We start from the raw sequence: 26,695 nt of genomic DNA on the forward strand, positions 1-26,695 counted from the left end.
ACCCAAGAACGAGTTCAAGGACAAAAGTTATCCAGGCTTCAGTTGTCAAAACTGTTTCAACAGTAACCATCAAAAATAAGACTGCAAAGAGTTCACAGTAACAAGCCTTGAAATTCCCTCAGTAGTATACCACTTATAATGTGGTATTTAAATGGGGAACCTCTAGGATCCAGGCCACAGTGGACTCTAGCTAATATAAAAAGAAATTTACAAGCAAAGATCAAAAACAGTTTCGTGAATAAGTGTCCTATTATAAAGAACAGCTCTTGGGCAATGAATTAGAAGACGTTTTGTTTTAAATGTTCAGAAATACGGGGGTAAAGATCCTAAAAGTTTCCATGGTAGAGGTTGGGGGGAAGAGATTTCATACAAAAAGAAACAAACAAACAAAAAAACTGACCAAGAATTAGAGTAGCATTAGAACTCTCACTTGGAAAACTTTATGCAAGAAGACAATGGGGCAGTACTTTCAAACAACTGAGAATAATTATTTTGGGCTAGATTTTCAGACAAGCTATATCATCAATCAAATGTGAGTGCAAAAAAAAAAATGCATTTTGAGATGTCTAAGACTCATAAGAATTCTTGCCAAGAATGTTTCTGAGTTCCTTGAGAACATACTGAAACAAGCAAACTCAGTTAAAATCAAGAAAGGTTAACAGGAGACCCACGAAATGCTAGATCTAACATAGAAGTGTGGTAAATACAATCTCAAATCTTCAAAGTGGACTAAGTTCAAAATGCAATTGGTCAAAATTGCATCAAGAAAATAGCACCAAAAAGGTCTTCAAAAAGAAAATGTAAGGGATAAACACCATTCCATAGATAGAATGATCAAGAGACTAGAAGTGATACAGCAAATAAGACCTTATTCTTCTTTCCACAGAAAGAAATGAACGGCAATTAGAAACGCTAGAGAAATACACACATACACACACACACACACACACACACACACACACATATGCATAGAGTGAAGTCCACACGGCATGATTTTCAGATTCTGATGGCATGTAAGAAAGATAACTGATTTGAACCTTAATGCTAGAAACATTTTTTTCTCAGGTTGTATATGAGTCATGATTTTGGATCAGTTGAGAAAAAGATAATCCTAGTATATCACTCTGCTTTGCGCAGAGTGATATTTATACAGGCAAATAGTTAAAGGCTGTTCATTAGCAACTCTTAGAATCAAACTGTAGAAAAAGCACAGATAACTTAATTAAAGCATAGAGTAGAATCTAAAGGTTATCATCATAGATTCTGTAAATAGTAAAAAAATATATCTAATAACCACAGGAGGAAAATATACAGTGAGATAGATGGAAGGCAAAGGTAGCAATAAAAAAAAAAATCTCAACTTATTATGAAGTCAAAATGAACTGCTTAATGAAAAATTAAATTAAGCTAAAAAAAATAAAATCACTAAAAAAGAAAGAGATAGTGCACTTCAGTATATTATTTAAAAGTACAAAGTCACCAGTAAAATTACTGAAGATAACAACAACTTAGAGGAAGGTGTGGAAGTAGTGCTTAAAGTTGATCCATTGAGAAACAGTGAAATATTTATACAACTTAGAATTATATGATATACTGCCCACTGTAAGACTGAAGACCAAAATAGACAAATGGACTGTTGTTCTTATTTTCAAGATCTTGCAGAGTCTAGCAGATTCTTTTTTTTTTTTTTTTTAAGATTTTACTTATTTATTTGACAGAGAGAGATCACAAGTAGGCAGAGAGGCAGGCAGAGAGAGAGAGGAGGAAGCAGGCTCCCCGCTGAGCAGAGAGCCCGACGTGGGACTCGATCCCAGGACCCTGAGATCATGACCTGAGCCGAAGGCAGCGGCCCAACCCACTGAGCCACCCAGGCACCCCAGTCTAGCAGATTCTTGACCCCACATTTGTTTCCGGCCATTCCCAGAGTGATTTTTTTTTTTTTTTTTTTTTTTTTTTTTAGGAGAGACAGAGAATGGGAGGGACACAGAGAGAGAAAGAGTCTCAAGCAGACTCGGTGGAGTGTGGAACTCGATGCAGCATCCAATCAATCAACCAATGACCTGAGCCAAAACCAAGAGTCGGATGCTCAGCAAACTAGACTGCCCAGGTGCCCCCTGGGTGAACATTTTGTGCAGGCTTCAAGTCACTTCACACTGATGGTTCCTTACCTTAAGGGTATACCATCTTTAATGACTTGCCCTTCACTCTCTGGGCTTCTCTGACACTGCTGCAGAGTGCCACACCAGGGAGAGGCCCTCTCATGCATGGATGTACAACTTATAGATGGGGGACGTCATTGGACAAATGCTTCTCCAGACACTCCTTGGTCAGATAGATCATTCTGAGAGACATTCTAGAGACTCCTCACAAAACCTTTTGTGATTGGGCTGCAGCTGCCCAAGGTGGGACCAACTCAATAATATTCCCTTTATATATTTTTCTTTCCATTTTAATGTTTTGTATCTCTCCCTTCTCTATACAACAACCTTCCAAAAAACGACATAACCAGAGGCCCTTACATTAGAGTCAACTGACAAGAAGAACTCAGACCAAAACCTCTCTTCTGCATCCCACATGGTTTTTTTTTGTTTATTTTTTGCCATATGCATGCATTAATTTTATTTTAAAATTCTTATGAATATTCACCTTATTTGTGATAGATTGTGCATTCCTCTCATAATTATCACATGCGAAGACGAGTCTTAATTTATCTTCTCTGGTTCATTGGCAATTGTTACTATGCACTAGGCGTTTGCTATATGTTTAAAATGATTTCTCTTGTCAAAGAAGGTGCTACATAGAATCACAGTAGAGAATAACAATAAACATAAAATTCTAGCCAGTGGAGTATCAAACTGGGAAATACAAAGACAAGAAATACAATTTGAAACTGACAGCATTCCCACGATGATTGAACTTGAGTCCCTTTCTTCCTTTTATAAAATAGCACAATAATGTTTACTTCCCAGGAAACTGAAGTGAGTTTATTAATGATTTTCAAGTACTTCTTGAGGGCTTGAATGCTAAGATTTCAGAATATATTATATATTTAAACTATTCAGAGTTCTCCAAAAACTGAACTCAGTAAGAAGTGTCCTGAGCATGGTATCAGAAGCAATGGATGCTTGCTACACCTCTGCCTCATTTCTGTTATAATATTTAGGCAAGGCATTTAAACCTTGTTAGCTTCAGTTTCCTCACCTTGAAAGTAAGGATAATGTTAGCTCTGCCAAATCTCAGGGTTATTGTTAACGGTTAATAAGCAATCGTGTGCAAAAGCTCTTAGGGAACTATCAAGTACACAGTAAAATCAGGGCACTGTTATATCCATGGGACATGTATGGCAACAGTCAGTAAGAGAGAGAAAGCCTTCCATTAGGAGAATGCCCAGATTGGACAGTTTTGAAGATCAGTTCTCTTGGTGTTCTAAAGCCACATCTGTAAAACAGCTGTCCCAGGGCAGCCAGCAAAAGTTCACTGTTGGCTGTCATATTGTTTTGGAAAATATATGAATCACTTGCTAACACTTAAATAAAAGGTAACGTAAAAATCCAAACTTTCAGCTCCCCTTTAAAAGCCAGGAGATGTGGCCCCACCGTGGCTATGTTCTGGAATGTCACTCTTCCCAAGGTGAACAGGCTCTTTTCCCCAAAGATGGGGCATGTGCTCTCTAATTACCATAGTCTCCACTACTCCCTTCTACTTCAGACCTGGCCCACTTCACTTCTTTCATTTATCAGTATGGTCTCTGTAACAGTTGAGTTTGAAGCCATTGTTCTGGCATTGGGTACAGAGATAGATAAATGAATCCCACTTGCATGAAAAAGAAAACTTTGTGGGTTGAGAGAAAAGGATGTAAAGCTAAGGAATAGAGGAGAAGGGGAATGTAACACTTTCTGCCACATGGTCAGACGCCAAAGCTGGAATAGAACAGAAGACCTGAGAGATTGCCCTGCTACATGAAATGCTATAAGGAATGTCAAGACTCAACATTACGAATTTTCACATTAATGTCTCTGCTGTCCCATGCTATGCCATGATGTGATGCAAGCTTGTGCCAAAAATGGGCTTTAAAGAGGACAGACACCTCTAAGTATTCCTCCTATCATATCATCCTCCAACATTAAAAAGAACTCTTAGAGTTTGGGTTTTTTTTTCTTTTTTCTCTTTTCCAGTTTTACTGAGATTTGATTGACAAATAACTTTGTATACCTTTAGGGTGTACAATGTAATGATTTTATGTATATATACCTTGTGAAATGCTTACAAAAACAAGGTTAGTTAACACATCTTTCACCTCACAGAAGCACCTTTTGGTTATCATTGTTATGGTAAAATATTTAAGATTTATTCTTACAGCAACTTTCAAGTATACAATACAGTATAACTATAGTTACCAGGCTCTGTGTTGTATCCCGAGAACTTAATTCTTTTTGTAACTGGAAATTTGTACCCTTGACCAACGTCTCCCCATTTCTACCACTCCCCAGTCCCTGGCAACTACCACTATACTCTCTGATTTTATGCCATTGGATTTTTTGGATTCCACATGTAATGGAAATTATACAGTATTTTTTTTCTTATCTCATTTCACTTAGCATAATACCCTCAAGGTCCATCCATGTTGTCACAATGGCAGGATTTCCTTCTTTTTTCATGGCTGAATAGTATCTCTTTGTAGTGGTCTGTTTGGTGGGTATATACACATATATATGTATACCTCCTCTTTATCCATTCTTCTGTTGATGGGCACTTCTGTTGTCTTCATATCTTCATTAGTGTGCAAACAATGCTACAAAGAACACAAGAGTGCAGATACCTATCTCTGAGATCCTGATTCCAATTTCCTTTGGAGATATAGCCAGAAGTAGGATTGCTAGATCATAGAGTAGCTCTATCTTTAATTTTTTCAGGAACCTCCACAATGTTTTCCACAATGGCTGCATCAGTTACATGCCTACCAACAGTGCACCAAGTTTCCTTTTTCTCCAAAACCTCCCCAACATTTGTAATCTCTTGTCTATACTGATCAGAGATACTCCAACAGATGAGAGATGATATCTCATTCTTGTTTTGATTTGCATTTCTCTGATGATTAGTGATGGTGAATACCTTTTCCAGGGTCTGTTGAGCACCTTTATGTCTTCTTTGGAAAATGTTTATTCAGCTCCTTTGCCCATTTTGTAATCATATTGGGTTGTTGTTGCTGTTGCAGTTGTTTGCCTACTGAGTTGCATGAACTCTCTGTATATTTTGGATATTAACCCATTACCACATATATGGTTTACAAGTGTTTTCCCCCATTCCATAGGTTGCTTTATCATTTTGTTGATGTTTCTTTTCCTGTGCAGATTTTTAGTTGAAGGAAGTCCCATGCTGATTTTTGCTTTTGCTGCTTATGCTTTTGATGTCATATCCAAAAAGTTACTGTCAAAACAAATGTCAAGGAGCTTTCTCCCCTACATTTTCTTCTAAGAGTTTTAGAGCTTCCAGTCTTAATTTATCTCTAGTTAGTTTTTGTGAGTGGTGTAATATAAGGATCCAAAATTTTCCTCCCCCCCCATATGAATATCCAGTCTTTGTAGCCATTAATTGAAGAGGTTATCCTTTCCCCACAGAATATTCTTGGTTCCCTTGTCAAATATCAGTTGACTATATTTTTGAAAGTTTATTTCTAACCTCTTGATTTTGGTCCATTTATCTTTATGTCTGTCTTAATACTAGTACCATACTGTTTTATTTACTATACAGTTTTGTAATACAGTTTAAAATCAGGAATTGTGATACCTCCACCTTTGTTCATTATCAAGATTGCTTTAGATATTTGAGGTTTTTTGTGGTTCCACATGAATATAGATTGTTCATTCTATTTCTGTGAAAAATGCCATTTGAATTATGATGGTCATTGCACAGAATCTATAGATGGCTTTTGGGTAGTATGAACATTTTAACAATTAATTCTTCCAATACATTACCACGGGATATCTTTCCATTTACTTGTGTCTTTTTCAATTTCTTTCACCAATGTTTAGTAATTTTTGGTGTAGAGATTTTTCACGTCCTTGGTTAAATTTATTCCTAAGTATTTTATCATTTTTGATGCTATTGTGAATAGGATAGTTTTCTTCTTCTTTTTGTTGATACTTTATTATTAGTGTATACAGATGCGACTAACTTTTGTACATTGACTGTATCCTGACACTCTACTGAATCCATTTATAAGTTCTACAATTTTTTAGTGGTGTCTTTAGGATTTTTCTATATATATGTCATGTCATGACGGGGACATGACGTGTCATGTTAATTACAGAAAAAGACAATTTTACTTTTTTTCTGATTTGGATGCCTTTTATTGTTTTGTTTTGTTTTGTTTTTCCCCTTGGGAAATTGTCCTGGCTAGGACTTCTTATACTGAGTAGGAGTGGTATGAGTATATACACTTGTCTTGTTCCTTACCTTACAGGAAAAGCTTTCAACCTTTTGCCACTGAGCATGATATTAGCTGTGAGCTTGTCATATATGGCCTTTATTGTGTTGAAGTACATTCCTTCTCAACCCATTTTGTTGAGAGTTTTCATCATGAAAGTATGTTAAATATTGTCAAATACTTTTTCTGTGCCTATTGAGATGATCATATGGTTTTTATACTTCATTTTGTTAATGTGGTACATCATTTATTAATTTGTGAATATTGAAACATTCTTGATTCCCAGTGATAAAAATCCCACTTGATCATGGTGTATGATCCTTTTAATATGCTGTTAAATTCAGTTTGCTAGTATTTTGCCAAGAGATATCGGCTTATAATTTTTCTTTCTTGTAGTATTGTTATCTAGCTTTGTTTTCATAAAATGCTCGTCTCATAAAATGAGTTTGGGAAGGTACTATCCAATTTTTTATGAGAGTCTGAGAATACTTGGTGTTGATTCTTCTTTAAATGCTTAGTAGAATTTCCCTGTGAAGCCATTTGGTCCTTTGTTTTTCTTTTTTGGGAGTTTTCTGATCATTAATTCAAACTTCACTCATTATTAATCTGTTCAGATATTCTATTTCTTTATGATATTGCTATTAGGATATATGTTCCTAGGGACCTATTTATTTCTTCTAAGTCATCCAATCTGTTGGAGTGTAACTGTTCAGAGTAGTCTCAAGATTCTTAGTATTTCTGTGATATCAGTTGTATCATCTCCTCTTTCATTTATAATTTTATTTATTTGTCTTCTTTCTTTTTTCTCATTAAGTCTAGCTAGAATTTTGTCAATGTTATTTATCTCTTCAAAAACCAATGTAGTTTTGTTAACCTTTTCTATTATTTTTTATTCTATATTTCATCTGTTTTGGTCCTGATCTTTATTGTCACCTTCTCTCTGCTAACTTTGGGCTTTAATTATCCTTTTTCTAGTTCCTTGAGGTATAAAGTTAGACTTCCTGGTTGAGATCTTTCTCTTTTTCTTAATGTAGGCATTTATCACGATAAACTTCCCTCTTTGAACTATTTTTGCTGTATCCTATTAGTTTTGGTATGTTTTATTTCCATTTTTATTTGTTTCAAGCTATATTTTCATTTCCCTTTTGATTTCTTCTCTGACCTATTGGTTGTTCAAGAGTGTGTTTCTAAATTCCCACATATTTTCCATTTTTCCTCCTGATATAGATTTATAGTTTCATACCATATGGTTAAAAATTATAACTGGTATGATTTCAACCTTCTTGAATTTGTTATGACTCGTTTAGTGGCCTATCAGATGATCTAACTTGGAGAATGTTCTGTACGCACTTGGGAAGAATGTGTGTTTTGCTATTGTTGGATAAAACAGAACTCTAGTTTTTAACTTAGTGCATGGCCACCCAGAAGAAATATTTCCCAGTTTTACTTGCAGCCAGGTAAGGCATAGGCCTAGTTTTTAGCCAAAGGAATTTGAAAGAAGTAGTGTGATGTACCTTTAAAAGGAAGGAAGCTAACTCATTACCTCCTCAATCCTAACCCCCAGGATGTGGATGTTATAGTGAATTATCTTTAACCATGACAACAAGGCTAACATATTATGGATGGTGAAGTCGCAAGATTGAAGGAAACCTCGCCCCTGGTTGACCTTTTGAAGTAAAGCCAACATACCAGAATCAGGTCACCAGGTTATTACAAAACAAGCAAAATAAGCTTTTATAATATTTAGGATCCTGTTAATGTGGGTCTCTCTTATACATACCGAAAACTATACCCTAACTAATATATTCTGAAAATCTTCAATAAAGTCTGGTTGCCCTATAGGCTTAACCTAGTGACCATTATGGAAGGATAGGATTGAAGACATGCCAAGCAGGACCTTCTGAAGCTTATCAGATACTTCAACTCTTGCATCAGTAAAAGCAACACTAATGGGCAGAGTTGAGAGGAATGGAAACCTCTTTATTCCTAAGGCCTATAGATGCTGGGTCTTCTACCATCTTCTAGAGGGGAGTTTGGACCAAATTACTTAAGTGGTTCAGTATATTAGATGCATGGGCACTATGAGGGCAGAGCACATCTGTATGCTACAGACACACATATGCACACACACACACACACACACATGTGCATAGGCGTTTGTGCACATGTAAAGTTACATCCATTCATAACAGAAAAAAAAAACACCTACTTCATAATTGGAACTTTTTCTCAATAGGGAATAGTCAGGAAAAGAATTCTGCCCAAAAATTACATTACAACTTCCCTATTCAGTGACATTGTTTTTAAAAATTAAGCTATCATATGAACTCTATATTGAAATACAACTCTTATGAGTTCCAAAGCAAAAGGGAGCATCATAGCTCTGGGGACAGAGAATGCTACCTAGTTTTTCTATGTTTTATTGAAGATAATACTCTAATGACTTTCAAGAGAAAACACTTAAAATAATAAATTGAAGTTCACTGTATCTTATTAATTTATTTTGCAAGGACAGTGGGATCTGTTGCATTAAATTACCCATTAAATACATCTTACTTTACTCACTTTGCTTTATTTCTTAGGACATTATCATTTTAATTATTAAAATATCCCCTCTGAGGTTCATAGTAATTATTATTACCCTGGAATCATTATACAGAATGAAAAAAAATTACAGGTAAATAGATGATAATTCTTCCTCTTGTAACATCAAGACTACAACAACTCGGTAACAGTTGTTTGGGACATTCCACTAAAAACCTGGACAGTTTTTCAGACTATCCAAAAACTGCATGATGAAGTATGGTTGGGGCTGTGGTTGGGGCACAGATCAGTTAGCCTGTGGACTCTGGAAATACACATGTCTTGTTTTACTTTCTTTTATTGACTCTCCTATTGTCTCTTCACTGGCATGCCATCTACTATGTCTCTAATATTCACTATTACACAAATACAGGTACACCTGAAGGATACCTTTGATAGTGGAGAGCTTGGCGATTAGTCTAGAGGGAGCAAAAGGAGAGACTCAGCTGCTTAGGAGATGTTCTAGGTTTGAAATTCCCATAAGGTATAGACAAAGGGTGCCTAAGATTTTCATTGCAGTTGCCCTGTCAAAGGCAGAAAATTAGACAAACTGCTAGAAAATGGTCTGTCCAAGACTGGGGAAGCATTCACCTGACAAGACATCCCTTTGACAACCTTTATGTAATATGGATAGAATCATAAATTGCTATAGCACTACAAAAAACAGTATGGGAGGGATCATTAAAAAAAATGAAAAATATTCCTACTGTATGAATGAGCAATCCTGCTTCTGGGTATACATGCAGAGAAAATGAAATAAAGATCTCAAAGACCTATGTGCATTCCCATGTTCACTGCAGCATTATTCACAACAGTCAAAATATGCAAACAGCCTCAAGTGCTCATCAATGGATGAATGGATAAAGAAGATATAGCATATGCAGAGAGAGAGATGTGAGAGAGAGATATATAGGCATAATGCTAAGTAAAATAAGTCAGACAGAAAAGACAAAGACTGTATGGTGTCATTTATATGTGGAACCTAAAAATGATGAACTGGTAGAAATACAAAGAAGAATGGTGGTTACCAGGGGCTAGGGGAGCGGGGATAAGGTATGTGTCGGTCACTGGGTATAAACTTGCAGTGAGAGATGAATAACATCTCAGGATCTAATGCACAGTATTGTGATTTTAGTTAAAAGTACCTATTGTATATTTGAAAATTCTAAGAAAGTAAATCTTATATGTCCTTGCTCCAAAAAAGAAATGGTGACCTGTGATGTGATGGAGGTGTTAGCTAATGCTATAGAGATAATCATATTATAATACATCAGAGTATGCAAACCTTAAATATATGTCAATTGCATTTTTAAAAAGCTGGTTGAGAGGGTTTGGGGGAGGAATATCCCATCGCCACTTTTCCATTATGGAAACCAAACTTAAGTGGAAGGTACAAGATCAATAAATCCTAGCATTTGGTGATTTTAGGATTTCCAACACACTAACTCTTTATACCAATCCAGCCTTACTTTAATTCATTTTCACATCAATGTTACAGACATTTTAGTTAAAGCAGAAAATCATACCCATTGGGTAAGAAACAATTAAAGGACCCCATTTATATCTATTTGATAACAAAATACAGTCACATAAGAAAAGGGAGATCCTAAAATACTTGCCAAATAAGTTTATACAAAGCTAGAGTGTTGGAAGGATCGTGGCTGCAAGACAGAAAACGTTATTTCCAATTTTCCACTCTTTACCTCTATTATGTCTTCAATTTTTTGACTTCTAAATAAGCTTCCAAAACTTTTACTTTCATCCAGTCAATTCAATTTCTCAAAATCAATTCATGTACCATTTCAAAATAAGAAAAAGATTAATATGACAGATTCTATTTTACACTTCAGCTATTTGTTGTAATGTTAGCTTAACTGTGAAAGAGGCAATATCTAGACAACCTAACTACTAACCACACATAAAATTTACTAGCTCCTAAATGTGTACACTTTGGGGTACCTGGATGGCTCAGTCAGTGGAGCATGTAACCCTTGATCTCAGAGTTGTGAGTTCGAGCCCCACATTGGGCATAAAGATCACTTAAAACTAAAATCATAAACAAATAAATACATAAACAGGTACAGTTTTCTCTCCCTGAAAGGAGCTGATGAACAATTAAACAACACCCATGGAGATGGAAGATATGGGCTCTTTGGGAGGAACAGTGATGCTGGGTATTCAGGATAAGGATAATAATGTTTCTGACTCGGGGACAGTGGACACAGGGACTTGACATTGAGCCGAATATTAACTCTCTATGATTCATACAGTGAATATAATAAATTGGTGTAGTTTGAACTCTTCACTATCTTGTTATTCACTGCTCATCTCTGAGGCAACATTTTGATATTTTTCTTAATGCTAATTCTCCCCAGAGGGGAATTTTAAAAATAATTGTTACTCACATTTAGTGCTCCTCTGTCCAGAAAGGTACAAAGGGGAAATACTATAGGAAAGTGCAGTCTAGACTTTCAGTGAAAGTTACATCTTTTCTTAATTTCCCTTTAGGTCATAAATTCCTTGAGAACAGGAATAAGATCTTTTCCATTCCCATAAAATCCCTCTGGTAATATAGCACAATGTCTTCCCCTCGGTAAACACATTGCTTCCAGTTTAGGGATTTTCTCAGAATCTTAAGAACATTTTCTTTTACTATAACTATAATCGTTCCTTCTCTTGAATGTTGAAAAACAAATATAATTTTAAGTCTTCTTTTATAGGGATTTTAAGAGAAAATGAAAGATAACCAATGCAGAAACAATAGGCATAATACTATGTAGACTCATCTAGCCTCTTTTTTGTGATTCTCAATAGAATCCTAGACTTTTTATTCCCCCCCCCCAAAAAAAAAGACAAAGAGAAAAGAAAGGAAGAATAGAAGAGATCGTTTCCACTTATGCCTTTTGTGCTTGAGTGATAAGGGCCCATGAACCCAGAAGGGGCACATCTTGTAACTATTAATATAAGTCTTTTGTGGATCTAAAATTTGAGTTCATGCTTCTGGATCCAGAATCCATTCCTGGGGGCGGGGAGGGGTGTGTCTGTATATATTTGTAAGAAACCAAAATACCCTCAGATACAACACTGAATAAACAGTCCCACTTTAAGAAAAGGTATACATGAAGATTTACATGAAGAACAATAGTAAAATACTTGAATTATAAATTCAGTAGCATGATTTATTTTGAATTTATTAGCTAAAAAGACTACATCATCATGTCAACAATGTAACTGAAGTATTTTGTAACCAAGATCTAAAATTTGGAGTAAGGGAAAAAAAACAAACAAACAAACTAGAAAATGTCCTTTCCTTGTTTTTTCTCTTCATCTCTTACCTTTAAAAATAATAAGGATTAAAAAGAACTTTATTGATATAAACCCTAATATAATTGTTTATCTTGGGATTTGAATTTCTCATTTGTATTTCATGAAATGAGTAGAGTATGATAATCCCAAGAATGGAATTTCAAATTATTTGACATGTTTCAGTGTAGCAAACTAAAGATTGCTACAGGAAAAAAAAAAAAAAAGCCATATATAAGAAAGATTTCATATCAGAAAAAGCATGCTGAATATAAATGATACAGAGAAGGACATCTGGCACAGTGAACAGTGATAACGCACTTAGAAATACACGTGAACTTCACCGTAAACTACAGACAATGCAGACCCCAGTATGACAGTCTTATTGCATCTAGAAACACTCATCAAGCTAAGAAGTAGCGTATGCTGGTCATAAAATCCTTGACAGTGGGAACAAAGTCTTTTTCACGTCACATAAAATCCCCCAAGGAATAACATCAACCTCTGATAATATTATTATTGTTGTCAATAACTTGATGTGAATGATCTCATTCAATTTTCACAAGCACTCCATAAGGCATTACTTAAACCCACTTTAGAGATGAGGAAATACATTTCAAGAGGTTACATAATTTCTCCAAGGTAACACAGAGTTAAGTGTCAGGGCTGGGATTCACATCCAGACATTCTGAGTCCCAAGCTCCCACTGTGAGAAATAAGTATATTTTTTTCATCAAATACAAGAGCTCTCTTCTTGGTTTGCAAGACGGCTTGCCAACTTCTCGCTCCATTCTCTCATTGTGGGAGAGGGGAGAGAGAGAGAGAGAAACAAAGAGAGATCTTGTGTTTCTTCCTCTTTTGATAAGGCATTAATTCCATCATGAAGCCCCAACCTCATGAACAAATCTAATCATCTCTCAAAGGCCCCACTTCCAAATGCCAACACACTGGGGATTAGGGCTTCAACAAATGAATTTTGAGGAGACATATTCAGTCTATAATACTCTGCTTGTTCATTCCAAACATGAAGAAGGGATCTGATCCACACAGAAAAGGAGGGGTAAGAAAAAATGGGTTAAAAGCCACTATTTACTGAATACCTAGATAGTGTACTAAACACTTCACATATATTATCCTTAATCCTCTTGCCAGCTCTGAAAGATAAGACTTTTATGCTTATTTTATGGAAGAGGAAACTGAGTTTCCAGCACATTAAACCTTTTGTTCAAGTCCCTCACCTAGTAAGCCCTGGATCTGGCATTCAAATGCAAATCTGACTGATTAACTCCCTGGCTTTCTGGTACACAAGGCTGCCTTCCTCAAACTCCTCAAATCCAGGCTTGCCCACCCCTGCACCAAACCCTTACACGGAACTTAGACTGAATGAATGTTCTCAAGACTGTAAAAAAAATTCCGGTCTGTAGGAAGTTGAGGGTCTAGAACCTCATGGTGAGTTGGTGAGTTAACCGAAACTGCATAAAGAATTTCCCCTGTGGGGCAAACACCCACAGATCCCTAGTAGAACATTCCATGGGTCCAGAAAGCCATGATTCCACTTGCCTGTAAGACTGCACTGAGGGGAGGTGAACCATGAGAGACTATGGACTCTAAAAAACAATCTGAGGGGTTTGAATTGGCGGGTGGGTGGGAGGTTGGGGTACCAGGTGGTGGGTATTATAGAGGGCACGGATTGCATGGAGCACTGGGTGTGGTGCAAAAATAATGAATACTGTTATGCCGAAAATAAATAAATAAATAAAAAGACTGTGCTGAGGTAGCTGGCCCTCACACATGACCAACTATCCGTAGGGAGGCTGAACTCTGGGCAGCCAAGCCCCAGCCTCACCTCATGCTCCCAAGTTCCAGAACAACACAGAAGCAACAGACCCCTGGGGGTTTGAATACTGTCTCCTGGTGCATGTGAGTCAAAGGTCAGAGGAGACATTCTATATCAGTCATCTCCCAGGTATAAATAGACTCTTATAGTTGTATCTAATGGTTAGATTTGTTTAAGGAAAAAAAAAAAAAGAAAGAAAGAAAGAACTTAAACATGATCCATTTGTCAGACTTTCCTCCAGCAGCCCCAGTATTTAGCTACCTGATATGAGAGTGCTAGGTCTACAGAGCAGAGGGTAACCAGGCTTGCCTAGGCTCTCACTGACTTTCCATGTGTCGCTATGTTTTGCAGCTTCTGTACATCAGTTCATAGATTTATGGGATCTCAAATGGGGAATCTTTCTGTGAAGTGGAATGACATGGTGTGTGACCATCCTTTGTTTCATGTTAGCTAATGGCAAAGTATTTAAGAGGACTGCCAAATAAATTTATTTATTCATTTATATTTAAGATGCTATTTCTTTATTTTGGAGTGAGAGAGCACAAGCAGGGGGAGTAGCAGAAGGAGAGAGAGAAGCAGGCACCCCACGGAGCAGGAATCCCGATGCAGGGCTCGAGAGCCCAGGATCCTGGGATCATGACTTGAGCCAAAGGCAGACGCTTAGCCATCTGAGCCATCCAGGTGCCCCAGGACTGTCAAATTTAAAGGTAAGTTACACATCTATAATTTAAAAAAAAAATGCATTTCAAATTGTTTGCCTTCCTGTGATAATAATTGTGAATATCAATGCTAAGACACCTAGAAGATTTAAAAATAAATAAATAGGGGCACTTGGGTGGCTCAGTGGGTTGAGCCGCTGCCTTCGGCTCAGGTCATGATCCCAGGGTCCTAGGATGGAGCCCCACATCAGGCTCTCTGCTCAGCAGGGAGCCTGCTTCCTCCTCTCTCTCTGCCTGCCTCTCTGCCTACTTGTGATCCCTATCTGTCAAATAAATAAAATAAAATCTTTAAATAAATAAATAAATAAATAAATAAATAACCAAAGCAGGGCTACTGGGTGGCTTAGTCAGTTAAGCATCTGACTTAATTCCAGCTCAGGTCATGATTTTAGGATTGTGAGATCCAGTCCTGCCTCAGGCTTCCATTGACTGTGGAATGTGCTTGAGATTCTCTCACCTAGCCCCGCCTCCTCTCTCTCTCTCAAAAAGAAACCCCAAAAACAAACATAAAGGCAACCACCCGTATTTGCTCCCTCAAGGTAAAAGTGACCTTTCAAATGTGGGTGGAAAGAAATGACTACATGCTGCAAGAATCTTAAGGCAGAAACACAGCATTCTGAAAACAGATCTTTGGAAAAGGAAACATGTGACTTTGCTGCCAAAATTAAGTAAGCATAGTATTCTTAAAAAACAAACAAACAAACAAACAAACAAAAACTCATTTCTTACACTTTTAAAAACTTAGAGGGGCGCCTGAGTGGTTCAGTCTTTAAGCGTCTGCTTTCAGCTCAGGTCATGATCCCAGGGTCCTGGGATGGAGCCCCACATCAGGCTTCGCCTGGCTCTCTGCTTGGTAGGAAGCCTGCTTCTCCCTCTGCCATTCCCCCTGCTGGTGTTCCCCCTCTCGCTGTCTCTCTCTCTCTCTTTCTGTCAAATAAATAAATAAAATCTTTTAAAAAAACCAACAACTTAGAAACAGTTTTCTAGGCTGCTTTTAAATCATCTACGCAAAGACGTTCACTGAATTTAAGCCCTTCAGCAAAAATGTAACAAAGGAAAACCTTTGTGTTAATGGGTAAGAACCACTAACTCAATGACATCATGGAACATGGAAATGTACCAGATAATTTCAACAAAACCCTTCTATTATTAGATATGAAAAAACGTTACAATTTCAAAAATGGAATCAAGTTTGCACTTCATCCATATGAATCTACTTATCTTTATTAGATATCTTTTCCAGCTTTGTTTTCATTAAAACCAAGTGTGAAATTAAACTGGACTTAAAAGCCAACATTTGCATCACTGATAAAAGGAATATTTTCAAAACTATAAAGCACACTCAATCAAGTTTTGCTCACTAATAATTATAAATAATATGACAAAGATGCAATCCATTATACTAAAATTTAAATACTGAAAAAATAATTGGTACAGAAGTCTCTGTCTTTCTATTTTTGTATGTTTTATAATAAATATATTAATAGAACACCAGATGCACAGATTTTTTTTTGAGAGATCACTTTTCTAAACTATGTAGGACCATTGGAATACAGACTGTTTCTGGAAGAATGGAGAGTGATTGAGGTTAGGATTCTTGCCACCCTCGCGTGAGGAGGTTCTGGGTCCAAATTTAATCTGATTTAGAGAGTTCCAGAGGAAATCCACATACTTTAATCTATTACCTCTGCTCCAAATAATTTTCCTTTAACTGTTGGAACTGAAATCCACAAATCAAATCCATTCATATTTGAATGATAATAGAAAGTCCTGTCTTCCATGAACCCAGGTTAAAACTAGCAAGCATATATATATATATTTTATATATATATATATATTTTTTTTTTAGCAAGCATATTTTTAATATTATTCTCCCCAACTCCTCATTTAAAACACCCGAAATGGCCATTTTACTGAACATGGGGAATCAAGACTCTCAAAAACAGTGTGACTCCTATAAGATGGAATCAATACAATCTCCATCATAAAAAGACGTTTTCACTTAAAGTAAACTTGCAAAGAAATGGAAACTCAACAGTTGAAGGAACGGCCTTCTCAAAGAGGAGGCCAGACACCTTGACATCAGCCTCCTCTGCAGTCTCGCCAAGGGGTCCTTTTGCTCTAAGTTTCTGATCACTCCATCAACGTACAGTTCACTGCCTACAGCCACCAACATGTGCTATCTCGAAGAAGGGCCTCCCTGCCCATCCACCACAGACCATTAGCCCAAAGTGTCACATGGTTACTCACCCACAGTGTCGTTAGTGGAGAAAACTGAGGGAAGAAGAATGCCCTCCCTCTCACCTGCAGGTAATCATCGTCTGTCCTAAAGCATAAATTTTGATTACCCAGATTATTTTAGCTTTCAGAGTCTCACAGGTTATTAGTGGTAATAAAATCATTCAGCCTTATAAAAATTTAAAAAAAAAATTCCAACCACGGTGTTTAAGAATCTGACCTCATAGCACATTCTCCACCCACTCTGGGAAAGTAATTTTCTCTTTGCTGTCAGTGTGATCCTTTTTTCATTTCTCCAGCTCCAATTCAAAAAGAAAACAAAGTGATGTGACTGAACTCATGAGGGCACACATGTTTGCAGCCAAGAAACGGGGTTTTTTGTTTGGTTTTGTGTCATCTGTTTTTCTGTAGAAAGCTAACTAGCCAAGGTGGATGTCAAAATTAAGACCTCATTTACACTGTCCTTAAACCCAAATGAGGTGAAATCCTTCCAACTCCGCTAACTTTTTCCTCACCACCCAGATGACTATGGCTTTGAAACATATCTCAAGGACTCTTCACTGACTGTCCTGAAGAATCTTCTAGAAACTTGCCTGCCCTCAACTCTCCTTGCTAAAATGTGCATTAAAGTTTATGTTTATTTTAAATATTGTTCATGTCTAATATCTAAGCCTTCACAGACCACAAGGCAAAAGTTACTATTATCAACATGTGTCTCACATTTCTAGGAAAATGCATGTTGGCATAGCTATGAAACAGCAGTATTCTTTGTGAATCTGTGTCTATTTATGGAGCGAGGAACCGGGTTTTCAAAGAGCGCCATGAGGCATGCAGAAATCCAAGCAGGCACTTGGAAAAGCAACTGTGTTCTAAAAAGCTACAGAAGTGTATATATAATATGATTCTGGTGTTTTTTTTTTTTTTTTAATTCCACATGCTGAGACTGAGAAACAGGGAACAAAATACTTCTAAATGTTATGAGTAAAAGAATTACATTTTTTTTCTTTTTTCCTATCTGCTCCTATGTTTTCCAAAATATCTGCCACAAACTTGCTATTTTTACAATCACATTTTTTGAAAGCATATGAAAGAGAAGACTCTTCTTTCCATTACTGCTGATCTGAAGCCTATATTACCTGAATTTTAGAGTATTTGGTTATGAAAATGACTTCTCCCAAATATACTTGTGGTACATCCAAGAGATAAATTATGTCTGTTTTTTTTTTTCTTTTTGAAAAGATTTTATTTATTTATTTGACAGAGAGACAGCAAGAGAAGGAGCACAAGCAGGGTGGGAGGGAGTAGGAGAGAGAGAAGCAGACTCCCCACTGAGCAGGAAGCTCACCACGAAAGCTCCATTCCAGGACCTTGGGATCCTGACCTGAGCTAAAGGAAGACACTTTACCACTGAGCCACCCAGGCAGCCCTTATATCTGCTTTATATAGGGTTTTTTTTTAATTGCAAATTGTTTGCATTTACAGTCACTAAATCACCACTCGGCTTGAATTCCTCTTTTCTTGGTCATACCTAGTAAAGTATTTAACAAAACAAGAATGCTTAACACAGAATTACCACATAACAATTGCTTTGGAAACATCTTGTTCAAGAGTCTTTGGGGATCCTGACTAGTAACTCTCTACTTACTACACGCTCTCACCAGATAATACATCCTTCTGTTGCTGAGAACAAGTAAGCAATGCTAATATGTTTTCTTCATTAAATATGTTAGGAATTTTGCATGGAGTAGAGTCGGAACCAAAAGAAGACAGAGGGAGCTAATCATTGGTTATATATAGCACATACATCAAGGACGAAGGTAAGAAAAATGTTGGTTTGGATAAGAAAAACAAGAAGAAGAAATTTTCAGAAGTGTTTTGCTTAAAAAAAAAAAAAATCTATTCAAAAGCCGCATTTGAAACGGAGTTTACCAGTTGTTACAGTAAATATATTCAAAGTGAATCATATAACCACTAATTAGGTTTGAATCACTCAAGTGTACATTTGCTGTGACAACAGTTTTCCCTTTACAGATCATCCCTCTATTTATAAAAGAGCTGAAAATTAACATTTCCTGCTTTTGTCAAACTGACGCATCTTTCAATAGTTCCCAGCAAACATCTGAAGGATTCTTGCATCCTGAGATCATCTGGCCATTATGTTTTCAAGTGCTGTCTCTTTTCAAGAACTGGGTGAGACGCACAGAATAAGTGATTGCAGATTCTTTGTAAAATAGCAACAAGAAGACAACAAAAATACCCGACGTAGGAGAGATCATGGGTTACCATTCATGGCAGATGGGACTCAACATAAATTGACAGTGGAAGTTTTCCTTCTGCTTTGCACATGACTAACCACATGTGAAGCCTGAGCCCCAGAGAAATAAAAAAACAAGATTGTGTAGCTGTGTTTTTAGTACTGGGATTAGTAGTAGATCCAGATTGAAGCAGATTTTTTTTCATCCTAATTGAAATAGTTTCTTAAATAACATTGTTTTAAGAGCATGTGCTCGTTCAGATACCAAACGTAGTCTAATGTCCACTCATTTTCACAAGTATTCATCTCAAAGGGGGACAATTTTCTGGGTAATTTTAATATAGCCTCCCCTAATCAACATCAGTCACCCTGTGAGATGCTGCTGCCAGGAAGGAAGCCGTGTTTTTCTCCAGGCCTGACAGCCGAAAGTGCTAACCAGAGGAAAAGTATTCTCATTCTTTTTTTTTTTTTTAAGATTTTATTTATTTATTTGACAGAGATCACAAGTAGGCAGAGAGGCAGGCAGAGAGAGAGGGGGAGTCAGGCTCCCCGCTGAGCAGAGAGCCCGATGCGAGGCTCGATCCCAGGACCCCGAGATCATGACCCAAGCTGAAGGCAGAGGCTTAACCCACCGAGCCACCCAGGCACCCCAGTATTCTCATTCTTATGGTGGACTGGGTGCTCTCTACTCTCTGAAAAATAAAAGTGCTGTTCAGATCCTGGAATTCACTGCATATGAGGGGACGTCTTAAGACCACACAGTCTCAGGTCTTGAAGGAGTAAATAAAGTCATGCATTGTCTTGGGATTTACCCAATTCCTCAAGTGCCACACCCACAGTCAATTGCATAAAGGTCAATTATCTAGAAGATGTTTCCAACTTATTTTTCTGAGCATGTTCTTGTCTTCAACATCTTTCTCATCTCTTACTCTTTTAAGTTTTCGTTTCCATTTCTTTTTTTTTTTTCCCTTAAAATCTCTATACTTCCTCATGCTCCCTGTAAGCTTTTTGTTATTAAATAATTCCTCAAGTTGGAGAGTCAATTACCATATGGTTTCACTTACTTGTGGAGCATAAGGAGTAACAGAGGACATTGGGTGAAGGAGAGGAAAAGTGAGTTGCAGAAATCAGAGAGGGAGATGAACCATGAAAGACTGTGGACTCTAAGAAACAAACTGAGGGTTTTGGAGGGGAGATGGGTGGGAGTTGGGAGGGCCTGGTGGTGGGTATTAAGGAGGGCATGTATTGCATAGAGCACTAGGTACGATGCATAAACAATGAATCTTGGAACACTGAAAAAATAAAATTAAATTGAAAAAAAATTCCTCAAATTGAATTCTTGGCAACACATTATTCTGAAATCCACTTAAAATTGAGATACTGAGCTCACTTTTTAAGAGATGGATGGTCCCACTCTTTTGAATCTATTGCTATAGTCATGCCCTGGCATTCCCTAGTAATTTTGCCTTCTGCAACACCCTTTGTATCTTACCATCAAGTCCATGCTGTTCCTCATCTATGAAATGTCTTTCACACACTCATGTTCATCCTTCATTGTCAAAATAGCATTCATTTTTCAAGGACTTGTTTAAATGACACCTTTTCTTTGTAGCTTTCCCCTGAATATTTTATTTATAATTACACTATGCTTTGGCTAATAAATAACCCTTTCTCCCCTGGAAAGTTTCACTCTTTGACAAGATCCTCCAGACGCAGGGACAGAAAGGTAAAGAAGAAAAGAGGTATACACTAGCTAGCCAAGTCAACTAAACCAACCTTACTAATCAATGAGATGGTCAATGTCAGAGCTAAAGCACCCTCACAATCAATACCTCTCCCCAGGCACCCATTAGTCAGCATTATACTGTGTAGCTCTGGGGCTTCTCTCTTATCGCCATAAACATCTTTGAGGGCTTATTTATACGTGTAACTCAGCATCTGGTCAATACCTATTGCTTACTCAATGCTTAACAAATGTATGTTGACCCCGGCTGAATTTTTCAACTCCAGTTTTTCTTGTTTGTTTCTTTTGGAGTTTTCTATTTGTTTGTTTGTTTTTGGTTCTGGTTTTGGTGTTGATTTTTTTTGGTGGACATAGGAACATTTCATGGCAAGAATGATTACAAACAGTAAAACAGGCTTTCAAGAGGGTAGACGAATCCCCTCACAGGAAATCATTTTCAATGGCATTGATCATCCATCATTACTATAAAATTTAAGCAACGGTGTTGCTGACAAAGGAATTTAATTATGAAAGATTCCTTTTTGACTTCCAAAGCAACAGGAGAATAAGAATGAAGTTTAAGATGCTATACAGACAAAAATCATGAGGTTACAAAGGAAAAAACAGTTTGGTCTAAAAATTAAACACCAAACTCTCACAGACCCTGATTCTAAACCCCTCCCCCAACCAAGATTTTACATTTCATTCATAAGATATGTGTGTCACAACATTCAGCTTTCCTAGACTGAGGTTCAGAGTTGTACTTGTTAATTGAAAAGCAGTCTGTTCAGAAAATGGTCTTTATTCTGATGCTGCCCTTTGAATGTCAGTTTGATCTCATGTTTCACACAGAGGAAACACAAACACAATGAGTATTTCTGAGTTTTTGACCATGTAAATTTAAGAAAAGAATCTTTCAAATGATAGCTTCTTGATCTGTCTTTAGCCAAGCAATCAAACAGACCACCCCAGAAAACTTAGTTTTGTATAAAAAAGCCTGCCCTTCCGGATTACATTTTTTAATCAAAGCGACATGAGAACATGGGGGAGAAAAGAATTATTTTTCTATAGAAACTGTGCATATGATTTTCCTATTCAATTACCCCTCTTCCTAAGTACATTTTCATTAACAGTACCATTTATTCACTCAAAAACTAATTATTGCCCTTATGAGCACCATGAGTATATGCAACTCAAGATAGTCACATAAAATAGCCAAGTTTTGCTCCGGCCTCATTTGAAGAGTTCAGTGTTAGATTGTCATATGATTACAAAAACAGGCAGATGAGAAATATGAAAGGAGGAAGAAGAAAAGGGAAAATTAGGAGGAAAAGAAGTAAAGAGGAGAAGGAATGGGACACCTAGCTGGCTCAGTTGGAGGAGCATAAGACTCTTGATCTCAAGGTCATGAGTTCAAGCCCCACATAGGAGGTAGAGTTTACTTAAAAAAAAAAAAAAAAAAAAGATATCAACAACAAAAAAAAAGCAGGAGGAGAAGAAATAGTAATATTCCAAAGAAGTTATACATAAAAAAAGACATTATCTGCCTTACTGCTAAGCATCACTGACAATTTGTTTTAGAATTGATTAAAGCAATACACAAACACACACACACACACCTTTTCCCCCAACTTTGTTAAAACTTACATAAAACTACAAAAAATCAAAAATAAAGAAAAAAAAAAAAGAATCCAAAGGGAAAAAAATACCATACCTATAGAAGAACAAAGATAATAATTATATCCAACATGTCCTCAAAAACCATGCAAGCAAGGAGAGTAGAGTGAAATACTTGAAGTGTTGAGAGAAAAAAAACACCAACCTAGAATTCTATACCCTACAAAGAAATCCTTCAAAAATAAAAGAGAAATAAAGACTTTCTTAGACAAACAAAAACTGAAGGAATTTGTTGCCACTAGACCTGCCTTGTAAGAAATGTTAAAAGAAGTGGTTTTTTAAAAATGTTTATTTATTTATTTATTTGAGAGTGAGAGAGAGCATGAGAGGGTAGAAGGTCAGAGAGAGAAGCAGACTCCCTGTGGAGCTGGGAGCCTGATACAAGACTCAATCCTGGGACTGCAGGATCATTACCTGAGCTGAAGGCAGTTGCTTAACCAAGTGAGTCACCCAGGCACCCCAAAAGAAGTTTTTTAGAGTGAAGGATAGTAATGTAGATTAGAAATTCAGAGCTATATAAAATAAACAAGAGCATCAAAAGAGGAATAAGTGAAAATAAAATAAAATATTCAAGATGTTGATTTTTGCCAGTATGGATGGTCTGAGATGATACTCTTCTAAAGACATGTCATAAAATATAAATGAAAAAGAAATACATGTATATATGAAAGTAAAATCATTCTACAGAAATAAAGGATTGGGTTTTTTGATAGGATATTTACCTATGGCTTTCCATCAGACTGAATATAAAAATGGAAAGAAGTTTTAAATGTCTCTCAAGAGTTAAATTTCCACCAATATGTGAATAATCAAAAAGCATTATGATTACCTGCAATAGAAAAAGGCATCAGGGACCTGCTTCCTTAACATGTATCTTGGATTTTTTATTTTGTTTTGTTGTTGTTTTGCTGGGTATAGTATACTTTACTGATGGTACATTACAAGGTAGGGCTCCCCCAAATTATCCCTTTTGCAGGGGGTCTGGGATGGAAACTGTGTAGAGGTTGGGAGATTCTCAGTGTGGTGGGGGGTGGATTGGGGTGGGGTCTCCCCAGAAGCTGAAGGTCTCTCTCTTCCTCTTGCTCTCACTGGACTTTTTGGTCCAGAAGGCTCTTACTCCTTGGAGGCCATGTGGACCATAAGGCCAAATTCATTGTCATACCAGGAAATGAGCTTAACAAAGTGGCCATTGAGGGCATTGCCAGTCCCCATATCAAAGGTGGAAGAGTGGGTATCACTGCTAAAGTTGCAGGAGACAACCTAGCCCTCAGTGTACCACAGGACACCCTTGAGGGGGGCCCCTGATATCTGCTTCACAACACTCTTAATGTCATGTATTTGGCAGCTTTCGCTAGGCAGCAGGTCAGATCCATGACTGACATGCTGAGAGTGGGAACACAAAAGGCCATGCCAGTGAGCTCCCCATTCAGCTCAAGGATGACCTTGTCTACAGCCTTGGCAACAACAGAAGAAGAAGGAATGATGTTTTCGGCAGCCCCTTGGCCATCATGCCACAGCTTCCCAGAGGAGCCATCCACAGTGTTCTAGGCAGCAGTGATGGTGTGGACTGTTGTAATGAGTCCCTTCATGATGCCAAAGTTGTCATGGATAACCTTGGCCAGAGGGGCCAAGCAACTGGTGGTGCAGGAGGCACTGCTGACAATCTTGAGGGAGTTGTACTTCTCATGATCCACACTGATCACAAATACGGGGGCATTAGCAGAAGGTGCAGAGATGATGACCCCCTTGACTCCACTCTTCAAGTGAGCCCCAGCCTTCTCCATGGTGGACTCTGCAACATACTCAGCACCAGTATTACCCCATTTGATGTTGGTGGGATCTCACTCCTAGAAGATGGAGATGGTTATCAGTTGATATCAAGTTTACCATTCTCAGCCTTAACTATTCTGTTGAATTTGCCATAGATGGACTCACACTGGAACACGCAGACCATGTAGTTGAAGTCAATGAATCAGTCATTGATGGTGACAATATCCACTTTACCAGAGTTAAAAATAGCCCTGGTGACAGGTGCCCAGTATGGCCAAATCCATTTATTCGACTTTCACCATCGTGTCTTAGGGACACAGCTGTGACGGCACCAGAAGATGCATCTGTCTGTCAAATGGGGAGGGGCAAAGAGCCCAATTTTGTTGATTAGAGTTATACTCAGTTGTGTGCAGGTTAGTATTTAACAACCCTCTTCTGTGGGTCAATATGAGCTATTCCCTCACACTTTTCCCCCTTTAAGACAAAGGTGTTTACCTTTCATTGTTATCATTTTGCCTATTGTTACTGACAAAGTCAAAGTTTTTCCAGCAACATTTTCACCAAGAAAATTTGCAGCTTTGATTAACCCCTTACCAAGTGTAAATAAATTAGAAATTAGAAAGTAAGTCAATGATGTTACACTACTCAAACAGTAGTTAAGTCCCTAGGATTTTAGACACTCAGACTGAAATCTGATCAACTCTTAGACGACATGGTTTTGAGCTTGCCAAGTAACCTCTGTAAACCATTTTCTACATCTCTAAATTGAATATAATATGAAGCCAGCCTTACTTTTCATAAAAATTAAACTAAATAATCCATGTAACAAATATCCAGTAATGACTATATATGCATACCACACAGATCAAAAAAATCAAATTCTACCCACTACCCTTATTCTTTGAGAAGAGCAAGAGTATTTACAGTTATAAACTTCCAAACTCATAGTCTCTCCCATGTAAAAATGAATTCCCTTTCCTGAATTATTTATAGTGGCACTTTAAATTTATTTTAAAAAATGAACAAGTACATTTAATTTAAAATTAATAAGACCATTATTGTGTATTCATTAAAATTTCATGTTATTATTGGAAGCATTTATAAGGTATGCAGTGGACTCATTATATAGAGAGATGGTAATTAAGCCTTAATAAATGGAATTTGAAATAATCATTTATAAAAAGATATTATTGAATTTGAGACCTCTTATTTTAAAATCTATCTATAGTATCTATTTACTAGAGGCAAAGTAAGAAATTATGTGTTTTGTGAATATTTAAACAAATAGAATTAATTTCAGGAACAGATGACATAGGGTAAGTCTTCCAGTGAAAGATAATCTATTGCTTGCTAGAAAACCGTAATGCAATCAGGAGATTCTTCTGACTTTCTTCTCTGCATCTTTTCCTTTTTCAGTAATCAGGGTCATTACTTAATGATGGCAACAGAGCCTCCCCTTTCTTCTTGTAAACACTGACAATAAATGGCAGGCTTGTTCATGTGTTGTCACAAAGGTCAGTGTGTAATTGGCATCGCTAATAATACCTGTGTGATTTCATTTCATCTGCAGATAATTTCTCTGGTTTTCTTTTTTTTCCCTTGTGATTTTGCAAGGGGGATGGAAATGTTTAATTCTACTTCTATAAAACATCTGGTCACTTGAATAGTTAAATCATAAATTTCAAGAAGGCATCATGACTATTTTATTTACAATTTTTGTTCCCAGCTGTTAGCTGGAATATAACTAGGGTAGATTTAATACCGTTTTCTCAAGGGAAGGAAGGAAGGAAGGGAGGGAGGAAATACTGAAAAAATGTCTTTAGAAATTACTAGAATTGTTCAGAACAGTGTTTTCTGATCTCACATGTGAGCTCCTTTAATTTTTCTTCATAGTACTTGTTATAGTTTGAAAATACATGTATATATGTATTTAACCAATTTAATTAATTAATGACTGCCTCCCCCACTAGATTATTCTACTTACAGCAATACTCCCAACTTATAGAAAAGGACCAAACATATAGTAGGCACTCACTAAACACTGATCAAAAAATAAATGCTTCCTGTCTTGGTAGCTCTGTAAATTAATAGACACCAAAACTCTATTTAAAGATTCTATGTCCCGGGCGCCTGGGTGGCTCAGTGGGTTAAGCCTCTATCTTCG

At 37.0% G+C, this 26,695-nt stretch overlaps 1 pseudogene across 1 annotated transcript in view; it reads right to left on the reverse strand.

Annotated features, from left to right (window-relative positions):
• Positions 1–23,874: 23,874 nt before the first annotated feature.
• Positions 23,875–26,695, reverse strand: part of LOC309861909 (glyceraldehyde-3-phosphate dehydrogenase-like) — a 29,479-nt pseudogene continuing 26,658 nt past the window's right edge. The window contains exon 4 of the transcript in view: positions 23,875–24,879. The product of the transcript in view is annotated as a glyceraldehyde-3-phosphate dehydrogenase-like (transcript). The remainder of the gene's footprint in view (positions 24,880–26,695) is intronic.

Source organism: Mustela nivalis (assembly GCF_964662115.1).
Source record: "Mustela nivalis genome assembly, chromosome: 3".
Classification (NCBI taxonomy): Eukaryota; Metazoa; Chordata; class Mammalia; order Carnivora; family Mustelidae; genus Mustela; species Mustela nivalis.